This window comes from Triticum aestivum, chromosome 2B, assembly GCF_018294505.1.
Source record: "Triticum aestivum cultivar Chinese Spring chromosome 2B, IWGSC CS RefSeq v2.1, whole genome shotgun sequence".
Classification (NCBI taxonomy): domain Eukaryota; kingdom Viridiplantae; phylum Streptophyta; class Magnoliopsida; order Poales; family Poaceae; genus Triticum; species Triticum aestivum.
The window spans coordinates 376,695,918-376,708,662 of NC_057798.1; positions in this window are offsets into that span (position 1 = coordinate 376,695,918).

Consider the following 12,745-nt stretch of genomic DNA (forward strand, 5'->3'; position numbering starts at 1 on the left):
CAACTTTATACAAAGTTGTAGTAAAGGGTCAAAGCTTTATTATGGGTGGGAGCGTATGCCTTATTGTGGTCGTTTTAGCTATGTAGAAATAATTTGTCTTTTAATAACATAAATCTTCTGCGGCTATGTAGAAATAATTTGTTTTTTAATAACATAGATCTTCTGTTTTGCAGGTTATTTTCCGCTATACGCACTCACTTTGTATGTGGTCTATACTACAACGAACGGAGTACCAACCGCTGTTCAAGGCGGTGTGTACGCGGTTGGAGCGGGTGACCAAGGAGGTTTTTACCGAACATGGGTGGCAGCATAATCTCCAGATCAGCCCACCACCTTCTTCGACATAGGCAGAGTGTTGGTCCTATACGACTGTACGGTTACCGATATGTCGGTTTCTTGTTTATTTTTATTTTTTTTGTCAAATTCTTGGTGTTTGGCTGTGTGCATCTTCGTTATGCAGAGACCGGGTGTTACTCATTATACTTTGTATCTGCTTGATGCTACATTTTAAGTTAATAAAAGCGCCCTTTATCAAAAAACAAACTTGTAGTAAATCAAAAACACTTATTATTGAGACCGACAAAGTACTTGGCAAATTGGCATTCTTATTAGTGCCACCATTCAACTTTAATTTGGCTATTATCACAGTAAACGGTTCAGTAAGCACAACTTAACTCACACGGAACACTACAGGTTACTCCGCACTCAAGTTTGCGGTCTTTGGATTAAAACCTGTAGATTGAAACACTTGGAAGATTAGATTTGATGGCTTGCAAAGACCATCAACTATTCAAAGAAAAAAATGACATCACAAGGTGCCGTACAGAAATATCCATGGTACCGTCCGGGAGTGTAAGCATTTATACATGGCAACATTTTCTATACACATTTAACATTTTTAAAATACTTGATTAACATCTTCCATATACTTAACTAACATTTGCAAATGCTTGATTAACATTTTAAAATATATGACCAATTTTTTTCATACACATTGTATATTTTTTGTATAGATGAGAAACATTTTTTCCATATGCATTTAACATTTCAAATGCTTGATTAATATTTTTTAAATACATGATATATTTTTTTCATACATTGTACAATTTTTTATATACATTTTCATATACATGAGGAACATTTTTTCTATAAAAATTTAACTAAATGCAAGTGTAATATTTATATAATTTAACTATATATTTTTTAAATGCAAGTGTTTGTAAATGCAAGTGTTTGTAAATGCAAGTGTTTATATAATTTAACTAAATACATGATATATTTTTTAAATGCAAGTGTTTGTAATATTTATATAATTTAACTATATATATATTTATAATATTTGGTAGTATAAAAAAAGTAAAAAGGGAAATAAAAAAAACACATGAAAAAACAAAACAAAAAACGAGGCTGGGTCGTGTGGCCTTTGCCCTCCTATGCCGGCCCAGTCTCGGGCTCGCCCGGGCTAGGCTACCCTACATTTTGCTATAAGCGAGACATACGGATGCCCTATTGTTGTGGGGTTTTCATCTCATAGGATTTACAAGGATATGGAAGAAAAATATATTGGCAAGAATGTATAAAGAAATTAACAAATGTTGTCGGCCATAAATATAACATCACATATTAAAAAAATCATCACATATTACAGAATGTGCGTGCACATAAAAAATTATGTTCAAATATTTCAAAAGGCTAACCCAATTCTTTTAAAAAAGGTTGGGATTATTGGAAAAGTGCATACATACATACTTACATACATACATACACACACACATTGTACGTTGATCACAATGTTTTGAAAAAAATGTAGAGATACAAGAAAGATTATATTCATGTATTAAAAAAGTTATGTAGTTTTGGATAAAAAGGAAAAAAGTACAAGCAGAACAAAAAATTATTGGATAAAAATAAATAAATGGAAGGAAAACAAAAGGCTATGGATACCAAAAGAAACCCGGGCTAACTATCGACAAAAGATTTTATTTCTGGAAAATCTACTGAAACCAGGGGAATGCACCAGGCCAAGGAGCGCCACGCAACAAGACATTGCTTCACCATTCCGCAAACTGGGGGCAAAATGGGATTTGCAAACATAACATGTCTTTTATTATGTGCAATAAGTCGCATATCGCATACACACCTTTTATACATAGCCTGACCCTTGTATCTTTCTTTAACAATCCTTTTATGATGTACTTTTATCATTAATTTTTTATATTTACTTTACTTCCCCAAATTTATTACTCCCTCCGTCTCATACTATGAGCGCGTTTTTACACTAGTGTAGTGTAAAAAGCGCTCTTATAGTATCGGATGAGGGAGTATTTGTTTATTTGCCCATTGATTTATGTTTTTTACATATTAAACAACATCAGGAGCAACAATGATAAAAACCACGTTGTCTCGAGCAAGTTAAGGTAGGCTACATAATAAAGCAATAGAGACATGTGAACTTCCAAAAGAGAATGGAGAAATTAAAATTTAACAAGGTAAGAAAGCAAATTAAGATTCTGGCACATGTATTGCCAATTTCTATGCGGTCCTATCAAGAGCAAATCGCTAGGTACATTTCAATCCTTCAATTCTCCTTTTACCGACTCCTGACATGTTAAGTTTCTTCACCCTACCGCTTCTAGTATGTTCACTACTCTTTATATTATTATATCGGTGCCTCGAACCTCCGTTAAATATCTCCAAACAACGTTAGTTGGTGTTGCACAAGCTTCTTATCACTTGTTACCTCATTCATAATTCAATCAGTATTCTATGGTTACACACTCATTTTAGCATGCGCGTCTCGGTGACACTCAGTTGTTAGATGCATTGCTTCTTACTAGACCAACAATTTGCTTCATATATCACCTCATGTTTGATTGTCGTCCGATACTACCTCCTTTCTGATTTATAAAGCTTGCGATTACCTCAAGGTTGACAAATACACCAATGAATACATGTTATATATCATAAAAATATATTATTAGAAACTTCAGATCGTCTACTTTCTAATGGTATTGTTTTTTGACTATACAACTTATCTTATGTTGGTCAAATTATAGATCTAGGGATACACATAAGCCTTATAAGCCAGAAAAGAGGTAGTAGAATTTATTATTTTTTGCTTTTAATGGACCTTCTTGTCGTATAGGATGCCAAATGATTGCATCCACTTTATCTACCTTGCTTTAATTCCTTGTCTAACATCCTCGTAGACACCACTTTTCTTTGCAACTTTGGTCCCAAGTATGAGATGTGTTCCTCTTAGGCACTATCCACAACTTTAGTTTTCTATCAATGCACAACCTACCACAGTCAACTAGCACCACATCACCGGCAGAAAGCATACACTAAGACGTATCTCCATGCATATCCTTCGTGACCTCATCCATCACCATGGCCAAGATATATGGCCTCAAGGTTGAGCCTTAATGTAGGCCCAGTTCTTTTGGTGCCTTTTTTGGGCTTCTAGAATGTAACGCGCCGGTATTTTGAGCTACAGTAACCCTTTGTGATTAAACTAATCATTTTACTAAACCGTGCATGATCATCTTTGATCCTATCTCATTTCAAAATTCCACTTGAAATTCAAATTCAAATAATAAGTGAAATAAAGAAATTCACAAACATGAAAACTAAAATGCTCATAATTTTGGAAAATATACATTACTAATTATGGTTGTGAACCAACATTTTTATAAAGTGTTCCAATGCCCTAAAATAATTAAAACAGTGGCCTAAACAATAATTTAAATACTTTTTAAATTATAAAAATACTAATCTATTTTATCTAGTGCCAAGAATTTTGTGGCAGTGGCCTAAGTTGTAATACTAATTTAGGTGCAAGAATTATATTTTATAAAACTAAAACAATATAAAAGAATTTGGAAAACAGAAAGAAAAAAAGCAGAAATAAGAAAAGGAGAAGGGGCACTGTGCATTGGGCCTAGTGCACTGGGCCAGGTGGCCTGGCCCAGTTGGCCCAACCAGGCCTTCCCCTCCCCCGTGTTCACCGACGCGGGGGACGACGCGCCCGCATCCATGGCGCGGATGTCCACGCGCCAGCCATCCGCGGCCACCTTCGCCACCCCCGTCGACCTACAAGGGCTTCCCCGCCACGGACGAACCCTAGACGCCCCCCTCTTTCTCCTCCTTGCCCTCACATTCCCTCCCCTCTTCAGATATGCTCACGCCCGACGCCGCAACGCCTTGGCCGCCGTCGCCCTCGCGCTCCCTATGGCCCCCGAGCCCCGCTAGCTTGTCCAGGAATCCCTCTCCCCGTGCCCTCCATCCACCACAATGGCCGGAGCATCATCGTCGGGCTCCGCTAAATTCGAGCTAACCCAAGCTCTCGTTCACCCCCTAGCCACTCCAACGCCCTCATACCTCCACCGCAAGGCCCTCCATCGCCTCCGTTCGCCCTCGGGGAGGCCAGGCGCTCACGGCCAAAGATGGCCGACGGCCTCCTCCGCCACCATCCAAGCCGTCGCCACTACAGCCATCCTCGGCGTGCGTGAAGCACCTAGACGGATGCGTCACAGCCTTCTGAGCACGCTGGTGGGCATAGCATCGCCGGAGATGCTCTGTAGCCCCGGCAATCGCCGGCGGGAGCCGCTCCTCCTTGCGGCCGGAGCGCGCGCGGGAGGTTAAAGGCGACCTGCCGCTGGGCCCCGCATGTCAGCGACCCAGTGGGCGGGCCCTGCCCGTTTAAGTGGAAACTGCTTCGTTCGAATCCGCCTTCGACGTCACCGCTATCGCCTGTGCGACTGTGCTGCTGGGCCGGCCCACTAGCTATCTCTCGTCTAGTGCAAGTTTTAGGTATAAAGCTAAACCTTTCTTTTTCTTTTGCAGTAAGCTTCAAAAATTCATAAACAATTCAAATAGACTCCAAATTTGATGATTCAAATTTCTAGTAGCTCGTAAAATCATGATCTATCTCATGGAGCAATTTGCACATTTTTTCAGAAATGATTTTTCCTCACAAATATTTATCAAAACCCAATTTTCCATTTCTGTGATAAACTTTGGAAAATCACAAAGAGCTCAAATTTAATACAAATGCCATGATTCAAATTCCTAGATACTTATAAGTTCAAAACTTAGTTTTTGAGCATTTTTTCCAATACATTCTATGCAACATGAAATATTGGTCCATTTCTCCATGTATAACCAACTTTGCAAATTCGTAGAAAAATCATTTGAACTCCAAATCCAGTGAAACCAACTCCTAGGTGCTTCTAAAATCATTCCTTGTTAAATGGGTGTCTTTGCTCATTTTTCAAAATAATATTGCTGTACACTTCTTGCAAATCCAAAAATCCCTTGATTCCATCATATTGAAATGTTCAGAGGTATCCATAGATCAAATCCCAATGAAACCACTTTGGTCATCCCTCATATGACCAAAGGTATCCTAGAAAATTCCAACTTACATTTTTAGAGCACTTTTATTTTTGCCTTGTTGTGTTGCTTATTGTGATGGTTTCCGATGTTAGTTGACGAAGTAGACGGAGTACTTGGAGGAGGACCATAAGACTTGAAGACTCTGATGAACCAGGAAAGCAACTCTTTGACCATGATGAACCCTTTTTAATCATAATAGCATTTCTTTCCGTTATTGTTAAATGCATGGCAACCTTGCTAGGCTACTTTCGTTGCATACCCCGTTGACACTTGCATTATCATGACTCTATCCTTGTTCAGAGTTGTGTTGGTGGGTTGTGGAAACATGCTGTAGTAGTTGGCTATGCAAAATGGGTCAGGGTTATGCATGAATAGAAACAAGTGTGCCGTCGCGTCCAAAAAAGTACAAGCAAAACAAAAAATTATTGGAGAAAAATAAATAAATGGAAGGAAAACAAAAGGCTATGGATACCAAAAGAAACCCGGGCTAACTATCGACAAAAGATTTTATTTCTGGAAAATCTACTGAAACCAGGGGAATGCACCAGGCCAAGGAGCGCCACGCAACAATACATTGCTTCACCATTCCGCAAACTGGGGGCAAAATGGGATTTCCAAACATAACATGCCTTTTATTATGTGCAATAAGTCGCATATCGCATACACACCTTTTATACATAGCCCGACCCTTGTATCTTTCTTTAACAATCCTTTTGTGATGTATTTTTATCATTAGTTTTTTATATTTACTTTGCTTCCCCAAATTTATTACTCCCTCCGTCTCATACTAGTGTAAAAAACGCTCTTATAGTACCGGACGAGGGAGTATTTGTTTATTTGCCCATTGATTTATGTTTTTACATATTAAACAACATCAGGAGCAACAATGACAAAAACCACGTTGTCTCGAGCAAGTTAAGGTAGGCTACAGAATAACGCAATAGAGACATGTGAACTTCCAAAAGAGAATGGAGAAATTAAAATTTAACAAGGTAAGAAAGCAAATTAAGATTCTGGCACATGTATTGCCAATTTCTATGCGGTCCTATCAAGAGCAAATCACTAGGTACATTTCAATCCTTCAATTCTCCTTTTATCGACTCCTGACATGTTAAGTTTCTTCACCCTACCGCTTCTAGTATGTTCACTACTCTTTATATTATTATACCGGTGCCTCGAACCTCCGTTAAATATCTCCAAACAACGTTAGTTGGTGTTGCACAAGCTTCTTATCACTTGTTACCTCATTCATAATTCAATCAATATTCTATGGTTACACACTCATTTTAGCATGCGCATCTCGGTGACACTCAGTTGTTAGATCCATTGCTTCTTACTGGACCAACACTTTGCTTCATATATAACCTCATGTTTGATTGTCGTCCGATACTACCTCCTTTCTGATTTATAAAGCTTGCGCTTACCTGAAGGTTGAAAAATACACCAATGAATACAAGTTGTATATCACAAAAATATATCATTAGAAACTTCAGATCGTCTACTTTCTAATGGTATTGTTTTTTGACTATACAACTTATCTTATGTTGGTCAAATTATAGATCTAGGGATACTCGTAAGCCTTATAAGCTAGAAAGGAGGTAGTAGAAGTTATTATTTTTTGCTTTTAATGGACCTTCTTGTCGTATAGGATGCCAAATGATTGCCTCCACTTTATCTACCTTGCTTTAATTCCTTGTCTAACATCCTCGTAGACACCACTTTTCTTTGCAACTTTGGTCCCAAGTATGAGATGTGTTCCTCTTAGGCACTATATGTCCTTCTAAACTAATCAATCCCTCCTCATACCGAACATCACTAAAGTCACACATTATATGCTCAGTCATGATGCTCTTAAGTCTAAGCACTTAGACTCTAAAGCATGTCGCCACAACTTTAGTTTTCTATCAATGCACAACCTACCATTGTCAACTAGCACCACGTCACCAGCAGAAAGCATACACCAAGACATATCTCCATGCATATCCTTCGTGACCTCATCCATCACCATGGCCAAGATATATGGCCTCATGGTTGATCCTTAATGTAGGCCCAGTTCTTTTGGTGCTTTTTTGGGCTTCTAGAATGTAACACGCCGGTATTTTGAGCTACAATAACCCTTTGTGATTAAACTAATCATTTTACTAAACCATGCATGATCATCTTTGATCCTATCTCATTTCAAATTCCACTTGAAATTCAAATTCAAATAATAATTGAAATAAAGAAATTCACAAACATGAAAACTAAAATGCTCATAATGTTGCAAATAATACATTACCAATTATGGTTGTTAACCAACATTTTTATAAAGTGTTCCAATGCCCTAAAATAATTAAAACATCGGCCTAAACAATATTTAAATACTTTTTAAATTATAAAAATACTAATCTATTTTATCTAGTGCCAAACTTTTTGTGGCAGTGGCCTAAGTTGTAATACTAATTTAGGTGCAAGAATTATATTTTATAAAACTAAAACAATATAAAAGAATATGGAAAATAGAAAGAAAAAAAGAAAAAAAAAGAAATAAGAAAAGGAGAAGGGGCACTGTGCATTGGGCCTAGTGCATTGGGCCAGACCACCTGGCCCAGTTGGCCCAACCAGGCCTTCCCCTCCCTCTTGTTCACCGACACGGTGGACGACACGCCCGCATCCATGGCGCGGATGGCCACGCGTCAGCCATCCGCGGCCACCCTCGCCACCCCCGTCGACCTACAAGGGCTTCCCCACCACGGACGAACCCTAGACGCCCCCCCTCTTTCTCCTCCCCGCTCTCACATTCGCTCCCATCTTCAGATATGCTCGCGCCCGATGCCGCAACGCCATGGCCGTCGTCGCCCTCGCGCTCCCCGTGGCCCCCGAGCCCCGCTAGCTTGTCCAGGAGTGCTGCCGCGTCCCGCCGCTTCGTCTGCACCCATGCGCGCGAGCTGGAAGGCTTCCTAGTGCCGCACGTCGCCGTCTTCTTCCTCATTGGCCTAGATGCCTTCTCTGTCGACTCCGACCACTCAACAACTCCTAAGCCTCCAACGGCCACCATGTGCCACCCGGTGAGCCCCCGCGTCGATCTCCTCTCTCCCTTGATTCCCTCACTGCCCGTAGCCGTTCTTCCCCGTCGAGACCGACCTCGCCGTCATCGGCCATGTTGCCACCGCGGTCACAGGCCATGTAGCCCACGTCCGAGCACAACCACGAGCTCCTGGAGCTCCTAGGAGCCCGACGAGCCCCTCCGTTCGCCCTCTCGAGCCCCGTAGCCGCTAGCCCGACCGCGACCGAATGCCACCGCCACTCCCCACCGCCGTTTCAGCCAACTCCCACGACGTCACCGCCACCAATCGACGCGGCGCTCTGTGCCCCTTCGAACGGGCCTACCAGCGCGTGAAAAGGAGTCCCTTAGCCACATCCCGCCGCTAGGCAAGACCTCCGCCGCGTTTTTGAGCTCGACGGTGCAGCTCCGGTGCCGCCGCCGACGTGGCCGATCACTGGGCCCACCTGGGTCACTTCTAGTGCCCCCCTGGCCTCGGTTGACCATGTGGACCATGGTCAACGTGCTGACCGGGCAGCACTATGCCACTGACATGTGGGCCCTCGCGCTTAATTAAACTAATTTAATTTTAAACTTAATCTGCTACTTAGATTAGTCGCTGACACATGGGGTCCACCTGCTAATTAACCTAATTAGTTAAATTTAACCCTCTGTTAACCCCCTTTGTCAATGACATGTGGGACCCAACTGTTAGTTTGACTAGTCAACCGGCTGTGTTGAGTGCTGACATCATGCTGATGCAATAATCTAATTTTATAGTTAATTTAAATAATTGTAATTTTAATTTTTTTTAAATCTTTGGAAAATCATATAAAATAATCTATGTCAGATGAACATAATTTATATATGAAAGTTGCTCAGAAAAATGTAACACATATGAATATGTGATACGTCTCCAACGTATCTACTTTTTCCAAACACTTTTGCCCTTGTTTTGGACTCTAACTTGCATGATTTGAATGGAACTAACCTGGACTGACGCTGTTTTCAGCAGAATTACCATGATGTTGTTTTATGTGTAGAAAACAAAAGTTCTATTATTTAATGCTTTGCCTGATCATCCACTTAAGAAAAATGAAATACTTGATATCTTCTATAATGGACTAGCCGATGCTTCCAAGGACTACTTGGATAGTTGTGCTGGTTGTGTTTTCAGGGAAAGAACAGTCGACCAAGCTGAATTATTATTGAACAATATGTTGACTAATGAAAATAATTGGACTCTTCCTGAGTCAATTCCTGAACCAATTGAGCCAACACCTGAGCCTATTCCTAAACCTACTCCAAAGAAGAGAGGTGTTCTATTTCTCAGTCCTGAAGATATGGAAGAGGCAAAGAAATCAATGAAAGAGAAAGGTATTAAAGCTGAAGACGGTAAGAATTTACGTCCTATTGAAGAAATACATGGTCTTAATATACCGCCCGTTGAAGAACCACATTGTCTTGATAACCCGACACAGGTAGTGAAGGTAAATTCTCTCTATAGATATGATAAAGTTGAAATCCCGTCTACTAAATTTCATAGTCCATGCTTAGATGAATTTGATGATTTTATGGATAAACAATCAAATTTCAATGATTATGTTAGTGGACAATTGAAAAATAATGCTTATATGATTAGACGCTTGAGTGATTATATGGCTAGAGTTAAGGGTGAATTTAAACTTACTAGTAAACATGTTTCTATGGTCACCACTAAAGCTGAACCTTTGTATCCTGAAGGCCACCCTAAGAGAATTGAACAAGATTCTCAGAATAATAATCTAGATGCTCCTAGTTCTTCTAAGAAGAAGAAAAAGAAAAGTGATAGAACTTTGCATGCTTCTAGTGAACCCAATGTAGAAACACCTGAGAATCCTAATAATACTTCTATCTCTGATGCTGAAACACAATCCGGAGATGAACATGAACCTGATGATAATGCTAATAATGATGTTCATGTAGATGCTCAACCTAGTAATAACAATGATATAGAAACTGAACCTGCAGTTGGTCTTGATAACCCACAATCAAGAAACCAACGTTATGATAAGAGAGATTTTGTTGCTAGGAAGCATGGTAGAAAAAGAGAACCATGGGTTCAGAAACCCATGCCCTTTCCTCCCAAACCATCCAAGACAAAGGATGATGAGGACTTTGAGCATTTTGCTGAAATGATTAGACCAATTTTCTTACGCATGCGCTTAACTGATATGCTTAAAACAAATCCTTATTCTAAATATATGAAAGATATCATCACTAATAAGAGGAAAATACCTGAAGCTGAGATGTCCACCATGCTTGCCAATTATACCTTTAAGGGTGGAATACCTAAGAAACTCGGTGATCCCGGAGTACCTACTATACCATGCTCCATAAAAAAAATTATGTTAAAACTGCTTTATGTGATTTAGGAGCCGGTGTTAGTGTTATGCCTCTTTCCTTGTACCGTAGACTTGAATTAAGTAAGTTGACACCCACTGAGATATCCTTGCAAATGGATGATAAATCAATTGCTATACCTGTTGGCATTTGTGAGGACGTGCTTGTTGTTGTTGCGAACATTACTATCTTAACAGACTTTGTCATTCTTGATATTCCTGAGGACGACAGTATGTCGATTATCCTTGGTAGACCCTTTTTAAATACTGCAGGTTCTGTTATTGATTGCAACAAAGGCAATGTCACCTTTCATGTTAATGGAAATGAGCATACGGTACATTTTCCAAGGAAACAACCTCAAGTTCATAGCATAAATTCTATTGAGAAAATTCCATCAATCATTATTGGAGGTTTTGAATTTCCTCTCCCTACTGTCAAGAAAAAGTATGATATTCTTATTGTTGGGGATGTTCATATCCCCGTTGAGGTAACCTAGTGTCACTTTGAAATTTCTCCGGTTCCGTGTTATTCGGAATGAGTTTGTTAATACGACTTGATCAACCTTGTTAGTGGATTCATTTTGATGATCATGAGATGGATGAAACTAGAAGGCACAACCTTCTGTACATCTTTTTACTTTTTGTTATTTAAAATAAATAAAGCAAAAATAGTATTATCTGTCTGTTTTCTGAATTTTCCATGCAATGAAAATATCCCGAAAATAAAAGTGCTCCAAATGCCTTATAAATTTAATATGAATTTTTATGGAATATTTGAGGATTTTAGGCACTGAAATCACTACAGGAGGGGCAAGCACCAGGCCACGAGAGTGGAGGGCGCGCCCACACCCCCTGGGCGCGCCCCCTGTCTCGTAGGCCCCTGGTGGACCCCCTCCACTTATGCCAGCACCCACACACTCCATCTTCTTCCCAAAAAAATCCCCATCCAGCTCCAGCATGAGTTCTAGCTCATTTTGCTGCGATTTTCGATCTCCTTGCTCAAAGCTCCATTCACAAAACTGCTTTGGGAGATTGTTGCTTGGTATGTGACTCCTCCATTGATCCAAATAGTTTTTGTTCTAGTTCTTTATTGATTGCAAATCCTTGCTGCCTTGGTGACCCTGTTCTTGAGCTTGCATGTTAAATTTATGAAGTCCTAAGTAATTCCGATGCATGATATAGGCTCTAGGCACTTGTAGGAGTAGTTGCTATCAATCTTGTTTAGTTTTATTCACTTTTATTTTGAAGTTACTAAAAATTTCAGAAATATTGCAGAAAAATAAATATGTTCAGGAAAATGTACCAAGGTGGTTCCTCAGTAAAGAAAGGACCTAGGCGTGCTATGCGTGAGCAAGACGATGAACCACCAAGGGAAGCTGAAGTGCGGTCTTGTGAATAGCCGTCAGAAGAGTTTATGGTCAATGCAGGCATTAAGGATGAATTTGATACATATGTGCGTAATGCCGACCTTGAGGACTTCATGCAAGATAAGTGTCCTCAGTACTACTATCTAACTGATTCATTCGTGAGAAGGTTTAAATTTTCATCTTCACGTAATTCTCATAGTGTCCTGTTTGATATTTATGATAAATCATATACCATGGACCTGGAAGATTTTACTACTGCTTGCAAACTCCCGCAGTGGGGAAGTGTTAATGATCCCCACAAATCTGGATTTAGAGATTTCTTTGTTGGCATTACTGTTGGAGAATCTAGGGATATTACACAAGCTACCATAGGGAGCATTCATTTTCCTGCTATATATTATTTTGCTCTCTTTATTGGTAGATGCATTAACGGTAAAGATGAAGCATGTCATATGTGTGTCCCTGATCTTTGTGTCCTCAAGAGTGCTGTGTTAGGTTATAAAGATTATAACTTGGGGGCAATAGTTGCACGTAGGCTGCATAACAATGGTAGAGCTGGAGATTTATTTGGAGGAATT